Source organism: Balaenoptera acutorostrata, chromosome 9 (assembly GCF_949987535.1).
Source record: "Balaenoptera acutorostrata chromosome 9, mBalAcu1.1, whole genome shotgun sequence".
Taxonomy (NCBI): Eukaryota; Metazoa; Chordata; class Mammalia; order Artiodactyla; family Balaenopteridae; genus Balaenoptera; species Balaenoptera acutorostrata.
In genome coordinates this window covers 73,598,674-73,610,859 of record NC_080072.1, presented here as the reverse complement: position 1 = coordinate 73,610,859, position 12,186 = coordinate 73,598,674, and the positions used below count along the sequence as shown (strand labels likewise).

Sequence of the window (12,186 nt, the reverse complement as noted above, 5' to 3'; positions counted from 1 at the left end):
GTATGATTCCTAGTCCTAGTGTGCTGTGTTCCTCTCTATTAGTTTATAGGAGCTTTTCTTTGTCCCAGTGCTCTTAAATGTTTTCCGTCTCAAAATTCTGGTTCTTTAGTTTTATGAAAGCTTTTTAGTTACTTCTTTGACAACATCCTCTAGTTTTTCCCTCTGTACATTAACTCCTGTATTTGGATATCGGACCTCATGGGCCGTACCTCCAATTTTTGTGTCTTTTCTTCTTCCAATTTTCTATCCCTTTATGACTATGCTTTACCTTCTGAAATTTTTTCTCATCTTTATCTTGTAAACCTACTTCTATTGTCTTTTTCATTTCTCCTATCAAACTTTTAATTTTTAACAGCTCATTTCTGTCCCCTTAGCTTTTTCCAGTGTACATAGCTTCCTTCCCTGTCCCCCACCATTGTCCTCTTTTTGTTTCACAGGTGCACTTATTTCATCTCTCAGAAAATACTAAAACCAGACACATATTGAGAAAGCAAGCTTCATGTAATAATCCTTATGCTTAAAATTGACATTGCAATCTAGTATTTCTGTTGTGTTCTATTTTGTTCCCTTTTAAAAAATATGCTGCTGGTAACCCACAAAGTTGTTTCTATGACCCACTAATGGCTCATGTCCTGCAGTTTGGAAAGAAATATTCTATAAATCATGTTGAGGCTTTTGATCTTTCAATGGCCGAGACACAATCACATTTGCTTTCTGGGCAGAAATGGGCAGACTGGAGTGGCCGAGAATGAATGAAGGAAAACATGTATAAAGATCCAGATGAGAGATGGTAGCTTGGAGTGGGGTGGTGGTTGAGCCAGAAGCAGAGTGCCTCCTAGGGTGCCTTCACTCACATCTTCTTATTTAATCTTACTTCCTCAGTGTGCCACGTGGGGAACTGGACCAGAGCGTTCAGATGCTTGTCCAAGATGGCATAATCAGTGAGTCCTGAGCCAGATTTGAGCCAGGCCCGTCTGCTTCCTAAGCCTGGCCTTTCCTCTAAGTCACAGCAAATCCATGAGGTGAGCCTATATAATAGGAGAGAAATTGTCAGAAGAGCACATTTTAGAGCTTAAGAACCAATTCCTTGGAGGCTTCAATACCTGAAAAGGTTGACTATGTTTGGGCCCTGAAATGAAACCTAAATTTATTTGTTAATAAAAAAAAAAAAACAAGACACATACAGTGTGATGTCACAGTAACAACTAGACTTGGAGTCCCCTTTGATCTGGAGTTGATGACCCTGGTCACGAGGTACTTGTCCCTCAGCCAGGTCATCCTTACCCTTGTACACCTCTGTCATGTCCTCCATGGGAGGCTGTGAGGATTATGGTTTTCATGGGATTTTTTAATATTTATGTTACTATCTAGGATTATACATGTTCCCCAATGTCGATTCATGTTGTCAACTCTAAACACAATTAAACAACTGGAAATCAATCCCTCTCTTTCTCATGTTCTTTATACATGCTCTATTATGCTGCTTGTCATGTAAGGGTATTAATCATTCCTCTGTCTGTCTTCTCTACTAGATCGTGTACTTCGCGGAACAGGGTGGTCCCTTCTTAGTCTCTGGGTCCCATTGGCCACCACAGAGTCTGGAGTAATAGATATCAAATTTGATAATTATGTTGTGTTTGAGAATATGCAGAATATAAAATTAAATTCTCAGTTTTTATGACTAAAGCATTTATACGATTTTAATTCACAGTTTTTCAAACTTTCTTGATCCCTGCACCCCCCTTTGATAAGCATAACTATCTCTGCCACTACTCCCCCACCCCCTTCGGCAAATTCTAGTTTTTCCCCAGACCCCTGTCAGTGACCAACACGCACATAACACAGAACATTTGCACATCCCACAGCCAGGGCGATTTTGTCTACTTTAGTTCCTTTTAGTCTATAGTACAAACAAGAGAGCTTCTTTTTGTTTGCCTGCTTTCCAAAGATAAGTTATATGATGATATTGAGTTTACTTTTGCAAATTACAAACGTTCTCACCCCAAGATTCTAGAACACAGTATCTCATGGGAGTACCTTGATCTAATTAAAGTTTTTGCTGACAGCTCATTCTAGGGGAAGCCTGTCTTTCACAGCATCTTTATGAGCGATAATTCACTGTCTCCATTTGATCACCTCTGGTCCCTTTTCTTTGCCACTGATGCTCTTCTCCTGGGGACGAGGTTGCAAACCAGATCCTCTTAGGCCTCTGCACTCACACCCATGCCAATCCAACATCTGTCGGTAGCTGTCAGCAAAGACCTGAAGGGGAAGAATAATGGCTGATGTGGAATAAAATGACACTCTACTTGGATTTCAGTGGTTTGGTTGATTCTGTTCCAAGCTCTTTGAAGACATGAGTCAAAATCGAACCTTCTCCAGCCCTGCAGTTCTCACCACCTCATCTCTCATACCCAGTTTTTCATCCCTTCATCCCTGCCAATCCATTCTGCAGCTGGAGTGACTTCCTAAAATAAATCTAATGACATCATCCTACTCTTACAGCCCGTCAATCGCTCCCCATTTGCCTTAGGATGAAACCCTGCTCCCTACCTGACCCCCAAAACCACTGAGATCTGATCTCTCCCTCTTGGGCCTCACCTGGGCCTGTGCCACCTGGCCGTGTATGCTCTGAGCAGTGCTATTCAACTTCTTGCAGTTTCTACCACAGACAGTGCTCTCTCTTGTCCCTGAGACTTTGCATCATAAAATACTTCCCTTGGCCTGGAATTCTCACCTTGTAATCCCATCCCTTCATCTCTTTCATTTGGCTTTTTTTTTTTCCTGAAACACAATCCAGCTAAACATTAGTTCCTCAAGTCATCCATCTTCCTAACAAGCATGTCCTCACTCACCCCTTGCCCTCCTCCTGTCTTACGTGATGTTAAGGGCCCTTTCTGATTGTGCCTTTTGTTTTTGCAGCTTGTGGCATCTTAGTTCCCTGACCAGGGATCGAACCCAGTCCCCCTACAGTGGAAGCATGGAGTCCTAATCACTGGACCACCAGGGAATTCCCTGACTGTGCCTATTAATCCCAGTATTTCCCCTGTATCTAACTGCTACCTTCCCCCTCAGACATAAACATCGTGCCTGCTATGCAGTAAGTATTCAATACAGTGAGTAAATAAATGAATAAAAGAAAGGGAAAAATACCCTTCCATGAAATTTCATTTGGAGTCTCATGGCTCTAGTTCATTCATTCATTTTCAAAATGTTTTAAAAACATCTACCGTGAGCACTGGCTAGATGCCGAGTGTTCACGGAGGAACGAGGTTAGACTTGGTCCCTCTCTCATGCCAGCACCTCGCAGGGCTCCATGGGTAACCAGAAAAGAAAGCAGAAGTCAACTGATGCTCTGCCTTAGACAGGGAAGGGCAACGCTGGGGAACTTTCCCGCCACGAGTGAGTTCTGTAACGTAGACTTCATGCTGTGTCACCTCTAGCCCAGGGCAAGACAGATACAGAACTCTGTACCTCAGAACTTGAAGTAGGTAGGGAAGACAAACAGACAGACAGACAAGGAGTTCCGATACAGTGTGAGAAGTGCTCTTTAAGAGAGCTATGTGCTATGAGGGCAGGGAAGGGTCGCTGAAGCTACTCTGGGGAGAAGTAGCTCTGGAAAGACAGTAGCAATGGGGTAAAATCATACTTAATAATGAGGTATGGTGAAACTGTGGCTTGTATACTGGAATAATGATTAAATTTCTAGGTCCCTGAAGCTACTTCTTTGTCACTCCTCTCTGTTGATTGTCAAACACTTGTATGAAATTGACAGGTAAGGAGGAAATTAACCCCATTTGGATTATGAGGAGAGGCAAGGAGGCTGAGGAGTAGCTCCTATTTGGGTGAGGATGTCTGATTTATTTTCCTAATCATGACTACCCTAAGAAAGCATACCAGGCTCAACCCTCAAGTGAGAAGCAGAAGGCCTCAGAGTCCAAAGTGGTGGTTGACACCCAAGCCAACAGGAGACTGAATCACGCTCTCCTGAAACTGTGGACAGAACTGTCTTCTTTCTAGCAAAGCTACACCCTCGATGGTGTCTAGAAGTAACGCTAGACAACCGCAGTCCTCATAGAAGGAGCCATGTGTCCACAGGCATGCTCTCACCCCAGGAGCTTGCACTAAAAAAGACATATGGTCCATAGAACTCCTGAGCACTTCCGGATTGCTCAGCTTTGCGATATTGGTCCAGATGTTAGGGGACAACTGCAGACAGGAATAACTTTGAGTCTCCTCATGCAGAGAAGTATTTAAAATAAATTTTCTGAAACTTACTTTTTTCGGCTTTCCTTATCTGCAGGGAGAAGAGTGTAGTGGTTGTGAGCTGGGCCCTGGAGTTCGACTGTCTGGGTGCAAATGCAGTGTGATCCTGGGCACATTGTGGAACCTCTCTATGCCTCAGTTTTCTCATCTACAAAATGAGGATAAGGATAGAACCTACCTCCTAGAGTTGTTTAATTATGACAACGTGCATTAATATACCATGGTTCATTGATTCTGAGACATGCATTTTTCACATTTTAACATGTCTGAAAATGAGGTGCAATTTACAGTCAATAGTATAGCATAGTTCAGTTGCCTCAGTGGTATGAAAAATAATGGTGTAGCTTATAATCAGTGGCATCTTAGATGTGATGAAATTCAGGATACAAGGAGCTTAGAACAATACATAGCACATAAACAGTACTAAAGGAATAGTTAATAGATGATATAGATATAAAATGTATATAGCTCTTCTAACTTCATCAGAGCCAACCTATATAGCTCATTTTTAAACAAATGTCCAAGATCACAATGGCAAATGATAACATGACTGACCCATTTCCCAGGAAAGTGAGAAGCTGCTCTTCATACTTGGCCTGCAGTTGGTGGAAGCATCTGGTACCCATCCCTTTATCTTAGCCAAGATCTCAGAAAGGTGATATAACTGAGATCCACTGAGATGTGGATACCTTGGACAGGTAAAAATTTGATGCCTCTTTAGATCAACATTCTTTTCCTAATCATTTATTAGAGCGACTGGTACTCTGAGACCCAGCAGAGAAGTAGGATCTCTGACAGTGAGGCTCAGAAATCCAGCTCTCACCCCAAAGCTGCACACACCAGAGAACAAATCCAAAGCCCCAAGTTACCCAACTGCTCTTCTTAGGAGGATAGTGATCATTGGACAACCGTTCCCCAACTGACTAATGAGAATCTTGTTTTCCAATTACAGACCCCGCTATCCCTAAGAGAAGATGCAATAAACACATTTTCTAAATACCAGCAAGTTTCCAGTGATGCTCTAGTGAACCTTGGAGACTGGTTCTATAAGCAACTCCTAAGCCTCCCCTACCAACTTTAATTCAGCTCATCTCTGGGCCCCAAAGGAGTTTATTCAGATGGCAGACACGCAGACATGAGTGAATGTTATGTATTTAGACAGGGGATCAAAAGGAGCTTCCCTGGCCTTTTGTTTCTTACTGATTGTGTGTTCCCTTTTAAAATATATTCGACTGTCAACCAGAGAAAGCAGAACTTTCTGTTCTAAACTTCCACATTAAAATTTTTCTTCATTTTCAATAATCTGTGTATCTTTCATCTGTATTGTTTTATTTAACTAAAACAAACATATATTGCCTTTGTATTATGAAAGCTTTTTTTACTTTCCAGGAAAAAAGGAAAATAAAATTCTATCAATATGTTTATAATAGAAAGACTAATTAGAAAAGTAGAATAAAAAACTTATGCATGGTTTGGTCACAGTGTGTGAACATACGCAAAGGATAATAAAAGACTGAGAAAAGCTCAATAATTGCCTTTGCCCGATAGGTAAATAAAATTATTTTGTTTTATTTTTGTGTATTTAAAATTTTATACAGAAAAACTGTTTTATAAGAGAAAAAATGAAATTCTTTTTCAAAGCAAAGAGTATTAAATTCAGTTGAAGTTTGGAAACCACTGTAGCTTTTGTAAATATACATTTAAAAAAAAACTCACAGGAGTATTTCATTTTCACTAGCTGTTCATAGATCACCAAGGCACTGAGTCATTTTATAATACAAACAGGAAATGGAGGTTCTGATGAAGCAAGATTACCAAAATCCACCTTCTCCAGATATTGATAAACTGCTTGGCTTGGCTCTCTGGCCTAACCCTTGTTAATATTATTTAGTATTTTCATAGTCCTTTCAGGATGATATAACAAAATATCATAGTGGCTTAGAAACAAGCATTTACTTCTCACTGTTCTGGAGGCTGGGAAGTCAAAGATCAAGGGGCCAGCAGAGTCAGTGTCTGGTGAGAACCAACTTCCTGGTTCATAGATGGCCGTCTTTTTGCTGTATACCCACATGGCCGAAGGGGCAAGCAAGCTCTCTCTGGTCTCTTTCTAGAGGCACTAATCCCTTTCATGAGGGCTCTACTCTCATGACCTAATCACCTCCCAAAAGCTCCACTTCCAAATACCATCACATAAGTTTCAACGCATGAACTTTGGAGGGAGACAAACATTCAGTCTATGGCAGTAATGTAGAAGACAACAGTCTGTTCAGTGGGTGAAGGAGGCCCATTTAACTTAAGTAGATGGTCTCTTCTTTTCCAAATATTGATGTGGATAGAGGAGACACTTATTTTTTCATTCAGCGAACACTGAGTGCCTTCCTCCGCACTGTGGGCTAGGCTCAGTGCTAATTGCTGGAGACACAGAGTGTATAAAACTTGGTCTCAGCTGTCGTGGAACTCACAGTCTCAGCTTTCTACCAGGTCATCTCGATTTTCAACACGGGACTTTAAACATTTATTTCAGAAATCTATTTGCCTAAGTATCTATTCCATTATAACTACTTATGAATTTAAAATAATTGCTGTTTATTTTTATCACTACAAAATATATTAAGGAAGACATTCAGTCCTATCTCTGTCTATATGTGTCTGTCTTAGTCTGAATATGACAGCATCTGGCAATTGCAAAAGAACTCCAGAAGTGCAGATAAATGGGAAAAGCAGAGGTCTGGGTATCAGGAGACTTTGATTGAAATCTAAGCTCTGCCATTTATCAGCTTTTGGAGCTCTCTGAGCCTTAAATGCCTCATTTGTAAAATGGGAATAATAAGACCTACCTCACATTTTTGACATGAGAATGAAATGAACTAAACAATGTGAAGCACTTAACCTATAACAAAACTGAACAAATGCTAGTTTGTTTCCTCCATATAGTTTCACTGTAGGTAGGTGGCCAGTCTTTCATCTGGGGGAAAAAATGCAATTACCAAAATCTGGAATTTACAAGACAGGTATTTTTAGGGCTCTGGTTCTCTTTTCAGAAAGATTAAACTCAGATTATAAATAGGTTGGCTGCAGGATTCACCTTGACAGTTCAATTCCAAATCAAGATAGCACAGAACCTTTGCAGCACAACCCTCCAGAAAAGGATGTCTGCTGTCACCACTTCTATTAAACAGTTTACTGCAGATTCTAGTCAGGGCAGTTAGGCAAGAAAAGAAAAGAAAAGACATCCAGATTGGAAAAGAACCAAAAGTATCTCTATATGCAGGTGATATGATCTTGTATATGAGAAATCATAAGGAATCCACTGGGAAAAAAGCATTAGAACTAATAAATGAGTTCATCAATGCTCCAGGATACAAGATCAATATACAAAAATCAACTGTATTTTTATATAGTATCAATGAGCAAACTGAAAATTAAATTAAGAAAACAATTTCATTTATAATAGCATTGAAAAGAAAAAACATACTTTGGAAAAAACTTAACAAAAGAAGTACAAAACTTTTGCTCTGCGAACTATAAAAGATTGTTGAAAGAAACTAAAGAAGCACAAAATAAACAGAACGACATCCCATTTTCATGGATCAAAACACTTAGTATTGTTAAGATGGCACTACCCTCCACATTGATCTATAGATTCAATGCAATTCTATCAAAATTCCAGCTAACTTCTTCACAAAAATTGACAAGCTGATCCTAAAATTCATATGGAAATGCAAAGAACCCAGAAGCGCCAAACAATCTCGAAAAAAAAAACAAAGTTGGAGAACTCACACTTTTTTATTTCAAAACTTACTAGAAAGCTTGTGGTACTGGCATAAGGATAAACATATACATCAATTTTGAATCCGGAAATAAACCCTCACATTTATGGAGCACTGAATACTTTTGACAATAGTGTCAAGACAATTCAATGGAGGAAAAAATAGCCTTTTTCAATAAATGGTTCTGGGAAAAGTGGGTATCCATGGGCAAAAGATTGAAGTTGGACTCCTACATCACACTATAATGTTAATACAAAAATTAAAATGATCAAATACTTAAATGTAAGAGCTAAAACTGTAAAACTTTTAGAAGAAAACATATGGAAAAAATCTTCATGATACTAGATTTGGCAATGATTTCTTGGATATGTCACCAAAAACACCACATTAAAGGAAAAATATAGATAAATGGGACTACATCAAAATTAAAACTTTTTTAAAATCAAAGGACACTATCAACAAAGTGAAAGGCAACTCATTAAATGGGAGAAAATATTTATAAACCATATATCTGATAAGGGATTAATATGCAGAGTATACAAAGAACTCTCAAAACTCAACAACAACAAAAAACCCAATTCAAAAAAGGATAAAATACTTGAATAGACATTTCTCCAAAGAAGATACACAAACAGCCCATAAACACATGAAAAGATACTCAAATCACTAGTCATTAGGAAAACGCAAAGCAAAATCACAAAGAGATACCACTTCACATTCATTAGGATAGCTAGCTGTTATATTTTTAAAAAGGAAAGTAACAAGACTTGGCAAGGATATAGAGAAATTGGAACCTTTGTGCATTGCTGGTGGCAATGTAAAGTGGTGCAGGCACTTGAAAAAGTTTAATGGTTCCTCACAAAATTAAACACAGAACTACCATATGATCCAGTAATTCCATTTCTAGGTATATACTCAAAAGAACTGAAAGCAGGAACTCAAAACTGATACTTGTACACCAGTGTTCATTGCAGCATTACTTGCAACTGCCTAAAGGTGGAAACAACCCAAATGTCCATCAACAGATGAACAGATATACACAATGTTGTATGTACATACAATGGAATATTATTCAATCTTAAAAAAGGAATGCAATTCTGATTCATGCTACAACATGGATGAACTTTAAAAACATTATGCTAAATGAAATAACCCAGACACAAAAGGAAAAGTTTGTATGATTCCACTTATATGAAGTACCTAAAGTAGTCAAATTCGCAGAGACAGAAGATAGAACAGAGGTTACCAGAGGGCAGGGAGAGGGGGAAATTGAGAATTATTGTTTAATGGGTACAATTTCTGTTTGGGATAATGAAAAAATTCTGGAAATGGATAGTGGTGATGACTGTACAACACTATGAATGTACTTAATGCCACTGAATTGTATACTTAAAAATGGTTAAAAGAGTAAATTTTATGTTATGTACATTTTATCACAATAAAAATAAAGCAGTTAGACCTCCAGATCCCCCATACCTAGCAGCTAGATGGTTGACCCCCCCCCCCCGCCACCGTCCACACCAGCAGAAGATTGGAGGTAATTCACTGAAGGAAGTCAAACAGGCTCTCTGGATGGAAGGTACAAAGCACAGTTGAAGGCAGGACCACCATACTGAAATGGGAATTTCATGAATACTTACATTCTACATATTAAGCCTTCAGTTCTCTTCTCCCCCTCACTTCCCAGGGTGCTGGTACCAGACTGATTCCCTCCAGCAGGGAGACCGGAGGAGTCACTCCATGGAGAATCAGAGCAGTTCACGAGATAAGACCTTAAAATACCAACATGAGGGCTTCCGCAACTGAACAGCCGAGACAGATCACCCGTCAGTAAAACCCCCAGTTGATAAGCCCACCTGTATGCACAGAATCATATGTCCACTACTAGATAGGGCAAGACAGTCAAAGATCACCTGAAGGTAGAGGAAAGCTACTAAGAGAACAAAACAAACTAGAACAGGTAACTTGGGGGAAGCAACAATTATACAAGAAGAAAGTACCATTGGAAATGAGTGTATCATTAATATCCTTAGACAGATAAGATATTGCATCCATGGCATAAGGCCAAAGTGTTATACAAAAAAGAGAGTTCTGAGAAATTAGAAACTTGATGGCAGAAGTGAAAAATAAAATGCATTGAAAGTACTGTTGAGGAAATCGCCAGAAAATAGTGCAAAAATACAGAGATATAAAATAGAAAAAAAGTCAGAAAATTAGAGGACAAATCAGGAGATCTAATATATAAATGACAGGAGTTCCAGAGGGAACAGAGAAAAAAATAGACATTACAATAAAACAATTCAAGAAAAAGTCTCTAAAATGAAGGACATGAGTTTCTAGATTGAAATGATCTGCTGAGTGCCCAGCAAAATGGTTGAAAATTTACCCACATCAAGGGGTATCATCATGAAATTTCAGAACATTGAAGACAAAGACAAGATCCTCCATGTTTCTAGAAAGAAAGAACAGGTCCTATCCAAGAGGTCAGGAATAGAATGGCAGTAGAATTCTCTGTGGCAGCAGTAGATGCCAAAAGACAATGGTGCAATGACTTTAAAATTCTGAAGAAAAATTATATCCAAATTAGAGTTCTTTATCCAGCTAGACCCTCACTTTAGTAGAGAATAAAATAAAGATACTTTTAAACCTGTAAAAACTTGGACATTTTATCTCCCATACACAATTTCTGAAAAAGCTCCTGGAGATATGCTCCACCAAATAAGTAAGGAAACCAAGAAAGAGAAGAATATGGACTCTACAAATCAGGGATTCAAGGCAAGAGAGAGGCATGATGGTGAAGGGAGATCCTTATACAACAGCTGTGCAACCACAGGTCTGGAGAGCGACCAGTGCAGACTGGGGCAGATCAGAGGTCTCTCTGGAAGGGACTTTTTCAAAAGGATGAAATTGATAGAATTCCTCATGTGTTTGAACATATTAAGAGATTTACACAAGGAGAGTTTAGGAATTAATTAGTGATAAAGACATTAAAATTCAAGCAAATTGGGGTTTCCCTGGTGGCGCAGTGGTTGAGAATCTGCCTGCCAATGCAGGGGACACAGGTTCGAGCCCTGGTCTGGGAAGATCCCAAATGCTGCGGAGCAACTAGGCCCGTGAGCCACAACCACTGAGCCTGCGCGTCTGGAGCCTGTGCTCCGCAACAAGAGAGGCCGCGATGGTGAGAGGCCCGCGCACCGCGATGAAGAGTGGCCCCCGCTTGCCACAACCTGAGAAAGCCCTCGCACAGAAACGAAGACCCAACACAGCCAAAAATAAATAAATTAATTAAAAATATATATATATATTAAAAAAAAAAGAAAAATGTTGAGTGGCCTTAGACTTGCCAAATATAAATTAAAAATAAAAATCAAGCAAATTAAAGAGCAAGGCACCTAGAGAGTCTCATATTAAGTGAAGTCAGAAAGAGAAAGACAAATACCATATGATATCACTTGTATGTGGAATCTAAAAGAATGACACAAATGAACTTATTCACAAAACAGAAACAGACTCACAGACATAGAAAACAAACTTTTGATTACCAAAGGGGATGGGGGGGAGATAAATTAGGAGTTTGGGATTAACAGATACACACTACTATATGTAAAACAGATAAACAACAAAGACCTACTGTGTAGCATAGGGAACTATACTCAGTATCTTGCAATTATCTATAATGGAAAAGAATCTGAAAAAGAATATATATATATATATATATAACCGAATCACCTTGCTGTGCACCTGAAACTATCACAACATTGTAAATTAACTATATGTCAATAAAAAAAAGGAAAAAGAAGCCAAAAAAAAAAAAAAAAAGAGCAAGGCAACTATCAACTCCAGGTAATTAAAAAGTTGTACAGAAAGAAAAAGTGAGCCTAGGATATTGTGCAGTGGATAAACTCAGCTGCGACTAGAGTTTACATAGCCATAGTAAATGAAAACCCTCTAGGCAAAATTTCAATTTATCTACAGTGGGAGTTTGAAGGTGCAGTTAAGTACATGTGAGGTGGGAAGCATGGAAGAGAGCTAAATCTTCACTCTCCCATAGCAGGAAATCAAGACATGATACCTGAAACTAAAAAATCTAAAGTTCAGCAAAATAAGCAGTTGGTTATATGGTTGTAAATGCTAACTTATCATCCAGAAG

The 12,186-nt window shown here is 39.0% G+C and overlaps 1 long non-coding RNA gene across 1 annotated transcript; it reads left to right on the top strand.

The window, feature by feature from the left end:
• Positions 1–2,823: 2,823 nt before the first annotated feature.
• LOC130708964 (uncharacterized) lies at positions 2,824–5,269 on the top strand. Its single transcript, XR_009009366.1, has 3 exons — positions 2,824–3,100; positions 4,833–4,964; positions 5,219–5,269. It is a non-coding gene; the product is annotated as an uncharacterized LOC130708964 (long non-coding RNA).
• Positions 5,270–12,186: the final 6,917 nt, after the last annotated feature.